The following is a 15,402-nucleotide window of genomic DNA, read 5'->3' on the forward strand; positions in this document are numbered from 1 at the left end:
TAGTCGGTAACCTAACACCGATTACTAAACATTTGTAAATGTTACTTCAAAGTGTGTAGGTGGGCGTTACTAATGTATAACAGTTAAAATGTATGTACAAAATAACATATTCTGACTTTTAAAAATCGATTTTAATAAAATTAAATTTTATTCAACCTATTTTAGAATTTTTCTAAAACGGTCCTATAAAGCGACATCTAGCAGACCTGACATGCTCTATTAGAAACAGTTTACAGCATGCTTATAAAAGCACTGTTTGACAATGCTTTTCGCTTAAGTACTAACATAGAAAGTAGATGGCGCTGGTAAACCGAAAAAGCGCCATCTATATCTAAAAATACGAAGCTTGTATCAGTCAAAAGCAGGTTCATTTTTGACATTAAGATAGTACGAGTGCTGCTGATAGATGTCGCTACAATATTTCAAATTAAACATTCATTGTACCTACCTACTACTATGTATTAATATTTTTTTATGTATTGTACTCGTATACCTATATAGTTGCAAAATTATAATAAAAGTATAATAAATAATATTGGAAAACCATGTACATATGTTGCTACTTACATTATGAAATAAAAAAAAATGATTTACGTTCAATAAAATAATATGAGCTCTATTGATAAGTTTATAAAACATCTAATTAATTAATTACGCTTTTTTCTTCAACGTCTTAAAATTATTGCTTGTGAAAAATTAAAATGGGATTAAAAAGTCAAAAAAGTTTGCCCCGGGTGAGGATCGAACTCACGACCTTAAGATTATGAGACTTACGCGCTGCCTACTGCGCTACCGAGGCCTTGCGCAAGATGTTGAATTTAGCAATTTTATCACACTTTAAAGTCGTTTTTCACAAAATTTATTCTTTTTCATGTTTTCATGTAAAATTACAAAAATATTTTTATTTAGATCATTTCTCAAGTAAATGCTTGTAAGTATATGTAAATAATAACAATTAAATCAGTATTTTTATTATAATGCACAATAATTGATCGCAGGATTTTTAAAGAGAAGTAAGACTTTTTTTAAACTTACTTTACTTACTAAAACACAGTCCATATTAAATTACACATTTGTTAGGTAAATTATAGGGCATTATCATTTTAAAAAAGTTAACCTGGAAAGTAAGTGCCATAATAATACTATTATTTCTCCTACACAACTCTCTTGGAGTCTTGGACATAAAGGGGGTTGGAAATCTAATGAAAGTAATATTACTAGTTGGTTCGTCTGTCTGTCCACGTCTGTCCCTTGGCCATTGCGGAATAGATCTAGAACAAAAATAATGGAGACATCAGTGCAATGCAAAATTTTTGTATCAAACTAAATTAAATGCTTTTTGGTAATTTTATGATTTGCTAGTTTTATTTCCCTAACAAAGACTTTATACAAATAAAGTGAGTAATTTTGTAAATCGGCAATGATGAAATGAAATTACTTACTTAAAACTGATAAAATTAGTATCACAGATAGACCCATTCAGTGCTACTGTTAATTAATACTCTGCTCAATTAAATATTCATGTGAATGCTAAAGTGTATTGACGTGCATTAAACCTTCATTCTCTACCAGTCAAAGTATGAGCTAGCTAGTAGGAAAGGTTCCTAGACTTAGTGAAGAGATCTTGGGAAAGATAAATAGTAGGTAGATAATACTTTATATTTGAAACAAATCAAACATTGAGACGAGTTAACTCCATGCCTTTTCTGTGCGTCCATCGGATCTAAATTATATTTTGAGTTGTCCGCAGAGTTTTGATAGAGTTAAACGATACTTTGGAGGATATCTCCTCTCTACATCTGTTTGTGATGCCTATTAATCTATGTATACCTACCTATACTGTGAAATTATAAAATTATACGAGCTTATGTATGTAAAATCGTGTTGTAACTTACTGTGAAAAATAGAGGACACATCATTTTCTAATTAAGTTTTATAGTACAGTGTGTGTAGGTGTGCTCGCTAGCGAGTACGTCAAAAAATCTATGAACATTTTATTTCTTGAAAGTAGCCGCTAGGGGCGCTGCACAATATGTCATACATTTAATGTAATTTTTTTAAGCAGTCGCTAGCGAGCACACCTAACGTAAACTCATGGTAAGCCCTCACTCAGATCACATTAATCAAACATACCTTTCCAACGTCATGTCTGCCTATAATGTCAACAAAATAAAGTATTTTCTATATTTCAAAACAAAACGCGACCGCGCTAACACATCCACCAATCAATTTGTACCTTTCAAAGCCCCAACCCCCTTCTGCCAACTGTAATCCTTTTCGCCCACAACTTCGCAACTTTTCTTAATCGACACCTAAAATGTCATTATATCGGAACAAATTCTCCCCGGTGTGATAAATTTTGGGCTGTTTTTGGCGAGTTTTAACCCTTCCCCGTGAATATTTAAAAAGTCGTTGGAACGCTTTAATTGGGCAATCCTGTAAGGATTAAATTATCAAGACACCTAGTTAGCCGGCTTCAAACTTAATGAATTCAACATGAATTAACCGCAGCGTAATCGCAGCGTTTTGTATGTACCGACTTGGGTACCGAAGACGAGAAATGGTGTTTTATGCACAAAGGTAATTTATCTATAGGAAGTTGTGATTGTTAATGGAATTGCCCATAGGAAAGAAATCCCGTTTTTTGAGATATTAAGAAGATAAATAACAGTGTAGGTATGTTTAATCTGAAAAAACAGTCACCAACTTTAATTGTAGGTACCTACCAAAGTAGATCCAAAGTGTCTAAGTTGTTAGACTAAAAATGGTGATCTAGTTAACGTTATAAATAAATATGTACTCTTGCACTTATTTTTATGCCAAATAAAGATTTTTTCTTTCTTTCCTACAATGAATGTCACTACTTAAAAGTAATAATAAAAACTTCAATTGTGTACTTCCTAAAGAAAACTTACCAAATTAACCTCCAAGTCTGAACAGGCCCGGCAGGCCCAACAAAGGCCTCTTTAATTCACAACCTTCCAATCCTTAGCGAACGTAAAATGTTTACTTTAACCAAAGAGGGGACATTTTAACTTTTATTTTTTAGCTTTTCTTGGGCCTTAATTTTTCACGGAACATCTCCTGAGACCGATCCACGATTTGAGTTTGCCAGTTCTTCGAGTTTGTTAAAAGGACTCTTTTACAATAGGTAACATAAAACTGGAAAACGTCTTGAATAATTTTATAGTCCCCCCTTCGAGGATAAAGCTACGCAGTAACTAACGTGTTTTTTAAAATGCACAAGCAAGAACAACTCGCATCATGGAATATAAATCTTAGTAGCTCTGTATACTTACCTAGTTACTTACCTAGTTTTTTGGAACCTTACTTTAGGTTTTTGGAACCGTACCTTGGGTTTTAGGATCCTTACCTTAGTTTTTAGGAAAGTAATAAAAATAGAAGAATTTAGGAAAAACATTTTTCATAAAACGAACTGAACTGTACGAACGTAACTGTAGGGTTGTCATATTACAACCAAACAAACCAGTCAGTCTCCAACCTCGGTGTTTTACTTACGTTCCAGTAACATGCATTCCATTATGTATCCTTTATGCATTTTTGTTCTCTTTTTCTATGTGCCCATTTCCTGCTAATCTTTATTTCCTAAACATCCTTATACATTATTTGTAAGCTATTTAAAGGATTATGTACCTACCACTATCTACTATTCCTTCCTATAAGATTGTAAGTAACCGCGACTCTTGCCTAAACATTAAATATGCGCCAGTATTTCGTGCGCATTAAAATTTATCACAAACAGGCGACTTTACGGAAGCCAGGTGATAAAATAAAATGACACTTGTTTACTATAGACCCGGGAATATTACTCAACAAGACATTATATTTCTTGTCCAATTCTCAACCCTATCCACATTAGAATAAGGGGGGTTTGTGCAAGGTGTTCCAGAAATTGAAAGGTATGGGGCATGTGAGACCAGTTTTATTTATGGTGGAAAATGGCTTTTGGATTGCTAGGAATAAATGGCAGACGGAGTGGTAACTTATATTTATGCATTGTTTTTTATTTTTATTTTGTAGAGTACCTTGTAAGGTAGTTAGAGTAAGACCATTTATATGACTGTGCTGTCATAGTGTAAAAAAACAATTGTAGCTATTTTACTAAGTAAAGGTATGACCTAACTTTCAAGTAAAGTTCAGGTGAACATTTTTCTTTATTAACAAATGCTTTTTCATGAATTAAAAGAGCTATTTGGTATTTATCATTATTTTGACTGAACCATTTTTTAAGAATAACCTCTAGAATATACCTAGATGTCTTAAGTTTGTTTTAATAAATATTTTGTAGTAATCCATTATTGTTAAAATCATCCTAGTAATATAAGTATTTCATTTCGGTAGATTTTCTGCTACACCTGCTATAGTAATAGAGCAGTTGCATTTTTAACTTGGGGCTTGGTACGAGTAATTAGTGCATTGTTTGTACCTAATTCTTATCCAGTACAAAACACATAAAACACTGGAGGAAGAATTCAACAGTCAAAGTTAATAAACCCTGAAACAAATTGCGAAGTATCTCATAAACCGAAACTATTTCATGTAAATAAAGTATACATAAGCTCAGATTTTAGTGCCGGACCGTATAAAGGGGTGTGCACACAGTCCGGCGCCGTAAACCGGCGGGATTACTTTTATGCGTTCGCGCAAATAATAGCACATAAAATTCGCGTGAAAAACACTAGTTACGATCTTACGGCCGCGCCGGATGAGCGCCGGACCGGTACCGTTAGGAAAGACAGCGAAAAAAGTTCTATTTTCATTTTTTCCGAAGAAAGTGCAACAAAAAAGGTTTTTTAACTTGTTCTGAAAAAAGGCGTTGAAAAAGTTGTTTTTCTCAAGTTAGGGGTGTGAAAATTCATAGTTATTTGGGGATGAACTAGAGAGTCAGTTCAGAATTGTTTATTGTATAATACTCTGTTTTTTTTTCAGAAACTTGTATTTATTTTAAATAATTTGCTTAAGGTGGGAATCGAACCCACGATCTTTCTTCACTTGCCGGCAACTGCTCTTATCCAACTGAGCTACTTAGTCTTAAGTAAAATAGGCTTCTCCTCGTTTTTTTATTTGAAGGTTAGTCGAAGAAGTGGTACCTAGTAGTACCTACTTACACAAAAAGGAATTTGACGAAAGTATATTTTTTTGTTTTACAAATAAAAACAAAAATTTCATGATGTTCCATTTTTTTTACAGACCGTACAGTAATTCCTAATTCGGACTAAGCAATAGGGGTGAAGTAGCTCTTATAAAAATGTCAGGGTAAGATTTAGGTACCCATGTGTATTGGGATACGAGAAATAATACAACATTCTTCCGTGTTCTTCCTTTCCCTTTGGATTGGGACTGGTTTTGTGGAATTTATTTCTGTTTTTTTATATTGACTAGGTACATGAATATGTACATACTTACCTACGTGGCATTTTAATCACAACCAACGGTGTAATAAAACTAAGTAAAAACATTTTTTATTATTTGGTAGAAAAGGAATGTTAAAACATTTCACTAATAACTCTTAGAACTACATTTTTACACATACATTGGACCATAAGTGAAAAATACTGCGATTATAACTATTAGGTATCTAATGAAAATAATCACACCAATATTATTATGTTTGTATTACTTTGTACTAAATAAACATGAAAATGAAATGAAAGTTTTAAATGAAACGTTTTATTCATTTTTCTTTCAATATGTTATGAGTAACCTTTACTGATGAAAATAAGCATTTTTTCAGTCAATTTTAGACAACCACAAGCCCACCACTACTTCGCCCCACTGGGCAATAACACAAAAAGTAACTCATCTTTTACGGGCCAGTATAACATCCCGTCAGTTACAAAGAGTTTACACCTCATCAAACATTTAGGAATTAATCGGGGCCGCCGTAGACGCCATATCGTTCATCGTAAAAAGTTCAGCCGTAACTGTGAAAATTATATTAGTTAGGATTGTCTCGGCTGATGGAAGGAGAATGGTTTCTTTGATACATGCTCATGATTATTTTGGTTTGTGATAATTAGGTACAGAACTCTACACTGCATCTGCTCCGATTCTACATCTACTCGTACTGTACTTATGATAGATTATCTTGATTATATGCCATCCTCTTAGTCACAAGATGCATGAAGATTGTATTTACAAACGCACAAAATTGTGGAAATTACAATATTCTTAATATTTTAGCAAAACTTGTAAATATTACTGGCCAGACACGTACTTTGCAGATTAAAAAAATCTAAATAAAACAAAATAACGAGTCAAAACAAAAAAAGTTTAAGGGATTCTATATTCAAAATTAATTCCAACTGGCCAGTGTCCGAGAGTTCGCGACAATACAACGGACCACATATCCTTCAAGCCACCCCAGAGGATGTCATCTCGAATATAATATATTGCGTCGGCCGGACCCGGTCCTCCCTCAGGAGGCCCTGTTAATTACCAAGTACAAGTCGCAGCCGCCCTGGGGCATACCTTTTAATGTTTTGTTTATCTTTAGCTAATATTTTAATGCGGGTAAATAGTCGGATAAAACATTAGACTGAAAGACTAAATAACGGACAAAATAAAAATACCGTATTTTAATTTTTTGAGACAAATCTTTTAACATTTTAAAGTCTTGAACTCACTTTTTTTAAAACGTACAAGTTTGTGGATTTGGTTCTAAGAATGAAAATTCGTTTTACAGCACTGTAGTATTTATTAAATCAGTAAAAAGAGGCAAACAGTACTGAAAAAAAAGTTTTCTAATTCTATAAAAGCCTTACGACAACAAACTGACAGAAAATAATCAAGGTTGCAACCTCCGCGTCCCAAATTGCTGAATTTTATTTTTCTTTTTTAACATTTAAACGCCAAGATGTTTCGAACTTGGAACCACTGGGGATATTTGACGTCGCTTCGGTTCGAAAATTAAATTTAAATCCCCTAACATTTTTCCGCCCTCGAAATTATTGTTGGCCGTAAGGACTTTTCTGCGTGGTGTTTAATTTACTCGGGGTCACTGCTAGGCACATTTCGTAAGTTTTTTTTTTTCACTTTTTTAACTTGGTACTATTAATTCGATTACTTACAAAACAACAAAAACTACTAAATTACTTATGTAATGTAAGTAAGAATGCAAACTGAAAAGTTTTACAGGTCTACAACTAACCTTTATTGGTTTTATAGGGAAGTTTTCTTTGGAAATTATTAGTTCATAAAATCAACTACACAATTTGATTCAAGAAAAAATTGAGAAATTGAGTAATAAAAAAAAAATTATAATGCCTACCTACATATTACGTATCTATGCACATTCTTCTTGATATGTAAGATCTTTTACTCTCAAAGTTATGAATAGTAAGCGAGTTTAAACTAAAAGATGAAGATATCCGGCTGTTTACCTGTCCTTAATATTAAATCAGAAGTCGTTACGAAGACGGGACCCCAGCCCGTGGCCGTTTCATAGCTCGTAATATTTTATTAGATAACCGAATAAACTCGCGAACGTTTGCATTTTTGCATGGAAATGTTCCGCGACCATTTTTGAGTAGGTTTGGGCAAGTTCAGTTGTTAATAGTTAATGTTTATGTGGATTCCATAGTAAGGAATATATTTATTTTAAAAAATACGTAAGGGTTGTTGCTGGTTATTTATTAATGTAGGTACTCAATATAAATAATAATAGAAAAGTATTCGATTGTTTTATTCGCCTTAGGGATATAGAGATTTTTATAAGCAACGCCTTTTGAAAATTAAAAAAACCTTGTTCACATTGACCAGTTTTAATTTTACCACAGTATAAATACGCCTTAACTGCTGTTTCTTAACACACTTAATTACCTATAGTGCTAAGTGCTAAGTTAGCAGCAGTTTTTTAGACTTTTTCTTAGTTTAGAGCTCCACCAAACTAAGAAAAAGTTGTGCAGTTTACAGCACATAGGTAAGACTATAATTGCGTAGAGATCTAAAACACTTATGCCCGTTTTCACCATCAATCCCTAATTTTTAAGTGACCCCTATGAAAACAAAATTCTTGTTATTTGTTACCATAGGAGTCACTTAAGAATTAGAGATTGATGGTGAAAACGGGCATTAACGTCTTACTTTAAAATGTGTACTTAATTTATTATTTTATTGGTAGAAGAAAAGCTTCACGTCAGCCCAAACAAAGCGCACATCTACATAAAATAAGTCAATCATCATTTCCACCGAAATCTGGGCCATAAAGACGGGCCTCCACTTCCCATGTAACACCATACACGCACGCTATTAATATTCATAATACAATTTAACGCAGCGAGGTTAATTCACCTAAATATGTAAATTATCATGAGCCGACCACCGTTAATTCGGAGATGTCAGTTTATAAATATTTGCTTCTCCCTCCAACCTGCTGGTAAGGGTCGTGTGTGACAGAGATGGGTGGATTGTGTGTATTATGAATGAGGTGTAGGGAAAATTTTAACGGCGCCTATGAGGGTTGTGAACGCTGAAATAACTTTCAAATATTGTCGCTAGGTGGACGGAAAGTTCGTCTCCTAAGGGAGCTGGTGGCGGGTCGGCTCGTCTCTCTGTTTATAAATGTAACGCATATCATTTTAAAACAGCCTGCAGTGTACGCTCCTCTTTACGGGAAGATGGGGCATAGAGTAAAAAACGCAGTTTCGAAGAGAATGATGTATTTTTGTTTTTATTTTCGAAATGTGTTTTTGAGTTTAACGGACTTTACCTTCAAGTGACACGTGACATTGACGAAATCCTGGTTCCCAATACCAAATCATTGTCAAAATAAAAAAGATGAATCTATTTTTCATTATTAGGTACTTTTGGTTTAGTTAGTGCTTTGCGTAGTATTGTGGTATTATGTATGTTCTTAAAATAGATTATATGTATATGGAGATGAAATATAGAGTTATGCAGTCAGTAAGTTTTATCTTTTTTTAACATAATATGTATCACAAAATTTTCAGACAAATACAAACTCTACCGATAATATCTTAATTACTTTTATGAAACTTTCCACAACATATTTTTTTTGTATATTTGAATTGACGTTTACAGAGCAACATTATTAGGCTGTGAACACACACGACACTAAGTCCGCCAACTCTGTACGTCCACCGCAACACGTAACGTCATTTCGGCGAGCAAAGTTGAGGTTATAATGATTCAGCCCAACTGTTGGGTCGCCGAGTTCTGGACAACTTCAGTGTGTACCCAGCGTAATAACATGGACACATTAGCGAACTAGAGCCGTAGTCTAATGCACATAGCTTGTAAGAAGGCTTTAGCACCGCTAGTTTGTACTTTGTAGCAATGCATCATGGTAAGGACTTCCAAGGGACTAATTTGAGCTATGAAATTTTGCTGAAAAATAAAAAATTATAGTCATAAAAATTATTTAGTGGGCACTCTAATATTAATTAGAGCAGACTAGCAAAATAAATTGTTTATCCCAAAACACCAAAACTGGCCAGTAAAAATCTTTGTATTACTTTTTATCTTTGCCTTTGTCCAGCAGTGGACGTCATTTGGCTGAAACGAACGAACGAACTTTTTATCTAAGTTTTCGACCGTGAATGTGGCAAATACATACAATTTGACTGTTTTTTCCCCGCTTTAACCGCGCTACTACACATTATTATTCTGTGCTACAATACAAGGATATGTATTGGTTTACGGCTGTAGAGATTTTGTAGAGAAACATTGCGCATTAAACCTAGATGCATGCTAGATCTTTCATGTGATTGTGTATTGACTAATTAGATTCTACTTTTTGTCATAAAAATTTAAGTCTCCAATTGATTTTAAAACATAGTACACCAATCAAAATCCCAACACCGAGGTACTCCATTAAACGAAGTTAATCCGGCAAATTGCGAATCGCAAGTCCATAAAACATAATTAAAAATTCAATTCGGAAAAAAGGAGCGCGGGAAAAAAAATGGCGCGAGAAATCCGCGTCATCAATCCGAGGAATTATTTCATTTGCGTATTAAAATTCTCGTTTTGTCGGTCCGTGAATTATTCCTCGTCGTGTTAATTACTCGCTCCTGGTTTACTGTACCCTTGCGATTTAGACAGCAAAGAATAAGACGCAGAAAGGTCATGTCGTGTTTTCTGCCTGTTTGGGGTTTCTACCTAAATTGTTAATGTATTACACATATTATTATTTTTCAGAAAACCCGTTATTTCTGACAATTTAGGTACCTAAGTAGGTATGTTTCAAATTGAAACTTTCAATTAATTTTCATGTAAACGTGTAAATTTTTAATTTTGACCCCAAAGCACAAGTAAAGAAAAACACGTTACATTTATTTTGTGGGAATATTTATTTCTTTCTTGCATAGTTTTAAAACGAAAGCGTTCAAAAATAATAAATGTGCTATTCTTTGCTAAATAAACACACAACACAATTTAAAAATAAGTCGTCTATGAAAATGTGATTTCTAAAATCTTATTTCAGGCTATATTTTCAGCTACGACTAATTATCACGCTTCTTTATTTTGCCTAATTGTAGCCAGTTCAACTAGCTTCTCGACTACAATTCACTATGGCCACAATAACTGCACTCTTCCGCATTTAGACTTACCAAAATAAGCATTGGTCACTGTATTCAGTGGCAGAAACTCTGAAATAGTTAGCAACATTTTCCGATCGGTATTTACGAGAAATTACAACAAAGCCACGAACACATTTTTAAAAACTGGAATGACGTTAAAAGTTTTGTTTTAGCGAAATGTAAGTGAAGCTATGCGAAGGATGCATTTTGATGTAACATTACTCACTAATTAGCTGTAAGTTAAGTAGTTAGTCGACGTAATTTATTATAGGAAGAAAACCCTTATCGTGGGACATGTGTATGAGATACGGGCTGAGGCGTGAGTTGTTCGCACTCATACAAATGATTAGGCACATGAGTCTAAGCATTTGACGTTATGAAAATCTAAAACACTTCGCGAAAAGTCACTCAAAACTTGATAAAGTCTCAAGTATACCTAGATTAAAACTTTTGATTGGTATAGTTTCAGTATTTGGACCAAGAAAACAACAACTAGGCATACGCTCAATCATAAGGACATGTAAAGCTCGATTAAAAATTGATTTTCCTATCTTTTGAATGGCCTCAATATTTTGTAAATCTTTTCACACAATCCTGGCTAGCGTTCAACCGTCTAGTTCCTCAAATTGATTCATCACCATTACATCTGCAGACACGTCCTATCCTAACTAGGTGTAAAGCTGTGTGTAGACGGCACGACTAATCGCGTCACGCGCCAACGAGCGCGTTTGACGGGTTAATTGGACACAATACATGTCGTGTGTAACTCGCTTAACTCGATCACAGTTATGTCACGCATTTTGGGGCACTTACAGGTTTATGGCCTATTGAATTTGATAATACTCAAAGTTTTTGTAGAGTTTATAGATAACAAAAAAAGCTCCGTCAATTATTTTCGTTCTAGCTGATTAGATTGTCTTAAAATCATTAAAAATTAATTTGAAGACAAAAATTATGTTATATCTATCTTGGAACTCGATCATAAGAAGGTAAATCTGAAGTTATGATTAGTAATTACACTCGTATAACGTCAACGAGTTGTAGAGATTTTATGTATTTTATCATGACTAATTGCACAGTTGGTAGCGGCCTGCATCCAGCGCCTTCCTGCTATCTTTATTATGTCGTCGGTCCACCTTGTGAGTGGAAGCTCTACGTTGAGTTTTACGGTACGTGGCCTCCACTCCAGAACCTTGCCACCCCATCGGCCGTCAGTTCTGCGTACTAGTCCCTAGTAATTAAGCTAGCCCATTTCTGGAAGAAAAGTTAGTTTTGATAAAAATATTATCCCTTTTGAAAAGGGCCTTTGTCTAACTCAAGTCTCTCTTGATTCGGATTTTGTCACAGCAAAGCACGACTTTTCCAAATCAAACTAAAATCGCTGGCCTTAATAATGTGAAAACATCGCCTTACCAAACAGAATGCGAGGTGAGGCAATAAGGCGGTCCAGCGATATAAAGGTGTCCCACCGACGCGAGCGTAACGACCGAATTGTAAACAGCTCGCCCGCGTTTAGTTTGCAATATTCGTACCCCGGTGAAAATGGAAAAAGGAGCGCGCAGAGTAGTTTGGGGATGTAGAGAATTTGCTTTTGCTGTTGTATACTTCAAAGAATAGAACGTATCCAAGAGAAATTTTGAAAAATGCATTTAAAGATAAAAATTAAGAGGTTATCTAGTCACATAATTTTGTATTTCCGGTTTGGTAGATATACGGTACATTATACCTATTTAAATATTATTTTAAAGAGTTTCGGAGGGCGCGTTAATCCTTTAGACATATTGAGCCATGTGCCTAAAGTAAGTTCGGTTTTGTCTGACGCTAGGTCTCAGTTGTTCAACCATAGAAAAATAAAGACTATTTAATTTTACATTAAATAAGATTACTAATATAAAACTATTGTTTGTTTTTAACAATTCTGTAATTTTTTAATCAAAATATGTTTACTCTGTGATCAACTTACTCTGTTCATAAAGGTACCAAAACACGGTATCGGAAACGCTGATGTGTGTAAGTCGGCGGGAATTAGACGTTACGACTGCGGGGAATTGCCGCAGACGGCCCGCTCTGCTGCGGATTAGTGTAACGACCCCTTCATTTTTACATAGAGTAATGATAGTTTATATACGTGAGGTAGCTGTGTAGTATTTACCTGGGAAATAAGGAAGGTTAGCGTAAACCAGAACTTATTTAGGTAAACATCATGTTTTACATCAGCATGATGTTGATAGACTGCGACTTCAATCTAGATTTTGGCAATAAGGCTGACTAACATTAGAATTGAACTTTCTATGGCCTTAGTTATTTCAATAAGCCTATCTTTGATTGCAAAGTGAAATAATGTTTACTGTGCTGTGCCTTCTCTTGTCACATTCTAGATTATTATCCAGGCAAACTAGGTATTAGTGTGGACTGTACTTGATTATTCATGTTTTTCATAATTGAAAAGTCAATACAAAGCTAAATTAGTTCCAGATACATAATTTTGTATAATCACAATAGGTATAGTAAAAGCCGAATGAGCCGAAACCTCAGAAGAGTTCACTGCATTTTTTACTTTGACCGAACTGCACAAAATCTAAAACAATAGCACCAAACGTAGCTAAACGTGTGAATAGTCGCCCCGGCTTTAAGGTAAACAAACAGTGATGGTCACAGTCGCTGGCTGCCAGACAGACGTCGCCTGGAGACCTTGGTTCACGGCCATTATCGGCTCGAGATACGTAACTGTCTCACACTTAGGCCCAGAACACACGGTGAAACGCAACTGCAACGAAACTGCAACTGCTAGTTACTTTTGAGTTGCATCTAAGTTTCTGCCATAGCGTCCGTTGAGAGACCACACATGACGCGACCATTTCAAACCGGTTTCAAACTGGTAACAAGTAACTAGAAGTTGCAGTTTCGTTGCAATTGCGTTTCACCGTGTGTTCTGGACCTTACAGCTTCCAAATGCATGCATGCTATTGCATTGTTTTCTGGATTACATTCTGAATTGTTAAAGGTTGGTTACACTTTAGGGGTTAGATTGTTTCCTTGGACTTACCTGTAACAATAACGTGAATTGTGAACGAAGCTGCTTGGAATATTGACGTGGTTCATTGGAAGCGAGAATTATTATTCATCTGAGATGCTTCGTAACCTGGAAAATTTTGTGTTATTTTGTTTAACTTAAAATAAAAATTCGTGTTTGATTTCCTAGTAAGTGCTTTGAGATAGATTATAGTAAAAATATCCTTCTCACAAGCTTGAAATCATCAAATTATGACTTAATCAATATGACAAAACGAAAATAATTTGCAGTGTAAAAATTTATTTGCATTACCTATTCTGTTTACACATCGAAAGCATAACAAAAGATAGCTTAACGTAAACTGTGTGTAAGTAATTATAATATTTAATGAAGTATTAATATTTCGGAGCTGTAAGTACTGGAGATCGATAATTAATTAATTAATTATAGTTAGGCAGCCGCGCCCGGTTACGTCGTGGCACCCGTAACTACCGAGCAACAGTCGATTTCCCATGAGGTCCGCGTTCACCGTTCGCCATAGATTATGATGGAGTAGACGCGGTAATTTTCGCAAGTTTCTGCCTACTTCCGTTTGAAAATAATTATTATAGGCTACTTCATAGTTATGTGTAACTACACTGTAGTGTATTCAGTTTTTGGTAAAATATTTGGAAGTTAACAAAATGATATTCACTTTCTGGCTACTATTAAATTTAAGGGTTTTTCGTCAGCACTACGGAACCCTAAAAAGGTTTTTACCGAAATGTTTGTGTATTTTATTGTGTTCTTTTGAATCAAGCTCATGTACTCCACAATTTGTACACAAAGATGTTTGCACCCTTGCATTGCATGCCTTATTACGAATAAGTATTTCAGGTAATACAACATCATGATTCTAAAGTTTTTACATGATTCTAAGGTTATGTTCTTGTCGTTATGGGTCACTATATTTTTCATTAAGATATATTTTTNGTCTAGATTTCATTACTTTTTAGAGATAAACAAGCAGCTCCACCGAGACTTGGCTAGTTTTTTACAGAATGTTTTTGGTGGGATTTATATTTACTGATACATTTAAAAAACAAGACATAAAACAAAAGATTACTTTGATATAAACAGATAAACTATCCTTGTGCCGGCCGGCAATCCGACCGCGAGACCATTTTGCGAAAAAATTACACTGACACTGATAGTTGACGTTACCTGTCTAACTTGGCGTGACCATAGAGTATTGAATGAGTATGTTCGTATCATTTTTGCCATAGTAAAAATGGGTACCGTGGTAAATGGGTACATTTACCGGGTAGTTTACCCGGTAAATGGGGAAAGAAAAATTTGTACTTGGGTAAGTACATTAGGCAGTTACTCTTGCTGTGTAGTTTAAATGTCAGGTCTGAACTACTATGCTTAGTATGTACTTGTACAAGTACGCGGGGACTTACGAGGCTAGAATATACCTAGATGTCTTAAGTTTGTTTTAATAAATATTTTGTAGTGATCCATTATTGTTAGAATCATCCTAGTACTAATATATTTCATTCCGGTAGATTTTCTGCTACACCTGCTACGAGTATAGTAATAGAGCAGTTGCCTTCTTAACTTGGGGCTAGGTACAAGTAATTATCGTGATATTTGTAAACATTGTCCAGTAAAAAATACATAAAACCCTCGAGGAAGAATTCAACAGTCAAAGTTAATAAACCCTGAAACAAATTGCGAAGTATCTCATAAACCGAAACTATTTCATGTAAATAAAGTATACATAAGCTCAGATTTTAGTGCCGGCCCGTATAAAGGGGTGTGCACACAGTCCGGCGCCGTAAA

General features: G+C 34.8%; 1 non-coding gene across 1 annotated transcript; it reads right to left on the minus strand.

Moving 5' to 3' along the window:
- Positions 1-726: 726 nt before the first annotated feature.
- Positions 727-799, minus strand: TRNAM-CAU (transfer RNA methionine (anticodon CAU)). Its single transcript has one exon. It is a non-coding gene; the product is annotated as a tRNA-Met (tRNA).
- Between the last annotated feature and the right edge of the window lie 14,603 nt (positions 800-15,402).

Source organism: Ostrinia furnacalis, unplaced genomic scaffold (assembly GCF_004193835.3).
Source record: "Ostrinia furnacalis isolate ACB-3 unplaced genomic scaffold, ASM419383v2 OfSCF1780, whole genome shotgun sequence".
NCBI classification, from domain to species: Eukaryota; Metazoa; Arthropoda; class Insecta; order Lepidoptera; family Crambidae; genus Ostrinia; species Ostrinia furnacalis.